The sequence below is a fragment of the Urocitellus parryii genome, unplaced genomic scaffold (genome assembly GCF_045843805.1).
Source record: "Urocitellus parryii isolate mUroPar1 unplaced genomic scaffold, mUroPar1.hap1 Scaffold_37, whole genome shotgun sequence".
Classification (NCBI taxonomy): domain Eukaryota; kingdom Metazoa; phylum Chordata; class Mammalia; order Rodentia; family Sciuridae; genus Urocitellus; species Urocitellus parryii.
The window spans coordinates 7414860-7419280 of NW_027553327.1; the positions used below are offsets into that span (position 1 = coordinate 7414860).

Genomic DNA, 4421 nt, shown 5'->3' on the forward strand with positions numbered 1-4421 from the left:
AAGAATTTTGGCAAGCAGCTTTCATATTAGGAAATGACTTTATTTCTCATCGTGCCCATTGAGCTTTGTACCTGGCTGAAGTAGTCTTACATCCAATGGCTTCTGAGAGCTGGCAAGCCCAGTTTCCATTGGAAGCAACTGTGCTCTTGGTCAATGGCAAGTTGGTTACTGTCAGGTACCTGCAGTTTCAATGAGTTTTTAGAAGAAGGAGACCAAGGGGATAAGATGAAACTTGTGTAATTCATTTCCTAATCAATGTTGGTGATGCTAGACCAGAGTGGACTTTTGCAATGATACTTTCTCATGTTTTTTGCAGGAAATGTGTTCTGAATGTGCATCCTGAGATGCATTTGTAGGGGGCAAACAGAAAAAAGTTTGTGCACAAAGTAGATTTGTTCTCAGTGAACACATGGCGGGTTTTCCTTGGTTGAACATGCAGGAAGCAGAACCTCTTGTCAGAGCTGATGGCACCATTTCACTTGGAACCATCAATGCACTCAATAAAGCAGAGGTCATTGGAGAAAGGGTCATGCAACTTCAAGATAGTTTTCAGAATCCGTTTGAGGAATGGATTCCAAAGAATCTTTGAGGTATTGACCCACCCATGAGGCCTATCACTTCCTATCTGAGCAAGTGCTCCGAGGTACAAGGGCTCTCCTGCTAGCACACTTTGGATATTGAGCCTGAACTGTTCTCTGAATGTGCTCAATGAGAAGAGTGTGAAGTGCAGAAGAGAAGCAGGGTGTACAAACAGCTTCAATTGCAGGATGTAAAAGTGTTTCTAGAGAGCATATTGGGATTTGGGCTTGGTTGAACTAGTAGGAATTGGAATCCTTCTTAGAGCCAGCAGTTACGGGCTTTACTTAGAAGTTTCTGTGTCTTGTATAAAGCAGAGTTTGTTGCTCATGGGTACCTTCGTTTCCAGTGAGTTTTCAAAAAATTTGAGAAAAATATTTCAATGAAACTCTGGGCCATTAATCTTGTCAACCATCCAATGTTCCACGTGAATATTGGTGATGTCCCAAGGGATCTCTGGGTAGCACAATTTGCACTTTGGGTATAAACGTCGTCTGAACGTGCTGGCTGAGAAAAGCTTGGAAGTGCAGAACAGAAGCATTTTGTGCATGCAACTTCCAATTGAAGGAACGGTCTTGTTCTCTGTAAGCACATTGAGGTTTGTTTCTGGTTGAAGCTGCATGAAGTGGAACCGCTTCTCAGAGCCGGCACTCTCAGTTTCTCTCTTAAGCATCTGTTCCAGGGGGGCCAGGTCGGAGGAAAACCCGCCCGAGCCCACACCCGAGCAGGGACTACATTTCCCGAGGGGCCTCGGCAGCGGTGGCGGCGGGCGCGGCAACGTCCCCCGGAAGTGGAGCCCGGGACTTCCACTCGTGCGTGAGGCGAGCGGAGCCGGAGACGAAACCAGAGGCCGAACTCGGGATCTGACAAGATGGCCGGGCTGCCCCGCAGGATCATCAAGGAAACCCAGCGTTTGCTGGCAGAACCAGTTCCTGGCATTAAAGCAGAACCAGATGAGAGCAACGCCCGTTATTTTCATGTGGTCATTGCTGGCCCCCAGGATTCCCCCTTTGAGGGAGGGACTTTTAAACTTGAACTATTCCTTCCAGAAGAATACCCAATGGCAGCACCTAAAGTACGTTTCATGACCAAAATTTATCATCCTAATGTAGACAAGTTGGGAAGAGTATGTTTAGATATATTGAAAGATAAGTGGTCCCCAGCACTGCAGATCCGCACAGTTCTGCTATCGATCCAGGCTTTGTTAAGTGCTCCTAATCCAGATGATCCATTAGCAAATGATGTAGCGGAGCAGTGGAAGACCAACGAAGCCCAAGCCATAGAAACAGCTAGAGCATGGACTAGGCTATATGCCATGAATAATATTTAAATCGATCCGATCATCAAGTGTGCATCACTTCTCCTGTTCTGCCAAGATTTCTTCCTTTTTTGTTTGCATTTAGTGGACACAGTCTTAATAGAAACATTACAGAATAAAAGCCCAGACATCTTCAGTCCTTTGGTGATTAAATGCACATTAGCAAATCTATGTCTTGTCCTGATTTACTGTTGTAAAGCATGAGCCGAGGCTAGAAGTATCATCTGGATTGTTGCGAAACGTTTAAAAGCAGTGGCTCTCTGCTTTTATTCATTTCCCCCATCATGGTTTAAGTATAAAGCACTGTGAATGAAGGTAGTTGTCAGGGTTAGCTGCCAGGGGTATGGGTGTGTTTATTTTTTATTTTATTTTTTTGAGGGGAAAGGTAGTTTTATTATAATTTTGTGGACTCCTTTCACTCCCCTTTATGGTGAGCTAATTGCATTGGTTAAAAGCAGCTAACCAGTTCTTTAGAATATGCTCTCTAGCCAAGTCTAACTTTATTTAGACTCTGTAGATGGACAAGCTTGATTGTTTGAATCAAAATGGGAACATTAAACAAACATCACAGCCCTTACTAATAACATTGTGACTTTGCTGTCAGGTGTAGATTTCCCCCCTTCAAAAAAAGAAAAAAAAAAGAAAGAAAGAAAAAACTTGTGACCATTTTGTATGGCTTGTCTGGAATTCTGTAAATCTTATGTTTTACTAAAATATTTTTTGTTATTCGACTTTGCCTTTGTACAGTTTATTTTACTGTGTTTATTTCATTTTCCCAATGTGACAATCGTATTTAAAAATTAAAAAACTCTGATGAAACATTCTGTTTTGGTCTTCACCATCTGACAAATTGAATGGCAAGAGATTTTGCCAGTTTCTTTTCACTGATGCAAACTTATATTAAGAATTACTGAATGGATTATTTATAAATTGGCCCTGAGCATGCATAAAGCATCAGTGTCTGACTTTTTTCTTAACCTCCTAGAAATTAAAAATAAATGTTCGTTGTCTGATTTAGTTAGGCTATCATTGGTCTTGCCACAATGTTTGACAAATTACTGTACAGGGATAGTCACAGCAAAGAAAACATTAGTGACTGACATGTAGGACTTTCACATGTCGTGCCACATTTTTACCTCAGATGTGGAGTATGACCTTTTTCTTGGTTCCTATCTTTAAACTTCCTATGTGGCCACTGGTGTGCATTATTAGGAAACACCAATCTGGTATTCATTTGGGGTTTGCTGAGGCATTTGAGTCTTCCTTATAGACCTAAGAGTGTATCTCAAGCAACCAGCTTGCATAAGTGTCATCAGAAAGGTTTCTTCCTTTGAGAGCATCAAATCTTAGTTAATGTGCTTTCACCTCCCTAGTATTTGCTTTGGAGCATTTTTTATTCTTTAATTTGTTATTAGTAAATTTTTCTTCACTGACAGTTTCTTCCCTCACAAAACTGTTCTTTTCCACCTCTCTCCACATCTAATGCCTGATTCTTATTTTCAAGTCATAAATGTAGCCAGTCATAAATATGTAAATGTTAACCTTCACTTTGGAATCTTTTGTTTCTTGCAGTTTAAGGTAATGGATATCGTAGCCCAATCTGAATTTTCCTCACTCTTATTCTCATAATTTCTGGAGTTTCTTCAGAATGTGGTGTATTTTATTGTGCTCCTATGTAAGATGAAGAATTGTCTATTAAAATTATGTTTTCAACATAAAAAAATCGGTTATTTTAAGTCTGTGTCTGATTATTCCATTAATTGGGTCACAGACACATCTGTGTCTTATTATGTGTCTCTCTTTCCTGTTTGTTCTGTTTCTTGTTATGCCTGGTCATTTTTTATTGAGTGTTGGGCATTTTGTATTGAAATTACAGAGGCTCTGGATTGTTATTTCCCTTCTTTGGTGATATTCTGTGGTGAGCAGCAGAAAAGCAGATCACCTCAAGCCAGTCTGAGGCTGCTCTGACTTAAGGATTGCTTACAGTTTGTCTCAGGCTTCCTTTATCTCTGCTTATCACCACTCCCAGATGGAAGCATTCAGGGGTCTCAGATTTTCCTTAGGGCATAATTTTTGGCAGACCCTGACACTAATTTTTAATTCTCTCTCTATCACTGTGATACTAACAAAAATTTTCCATTTCTTTTTAGAGCCTGTGCTTGGTTTCTTAGCATCTTGCTTCTCAGAATACAATCAGCAAATTCCCTGACCTTAAGGGGTGAAAATAATTCAGAGCTAACTACTTAGGGTCTCTCTTCTTTTGAAACATAGCTCCTCCTCGGGTTCTGGCTGACTTAGCATCTCTGCACTTGAAATTATCTTTCCCCAATTCCTTGAGTTTTCCTAAGGCTTTTCTGGTTTCTCTGTCTCTCAACAGCCACGCTCTACCTAACATTCCAGTTTTGTATCCAACAGCAAAATTGGCGAGTGCCTTGTGGGAATGATGAGCAAGTACAAAGTCAAGTTTACTTCAGTGATTTTCCTTCTCCTCTGGGACCTGGCCCTTTGAGTCCTGACTGCTTTCACA

The 4421-nt window shown here is 40.9% G+C and overlaps 1 pseudogene; it reads left to right on the top strand.

Annotated features, from left to right (window-relative positions):
* The first annotated feature begins 1349 nt into the window (after nt 1–1349).
* LOC144252108 (ubiquitin-conjugating enzyme E2 N pseudogene) lies at nt 1350–2462 on the top strand (annotated as a pseudogene).
* Nucleotides 2463–4421: the final 1959 nt, after the last annotated feature.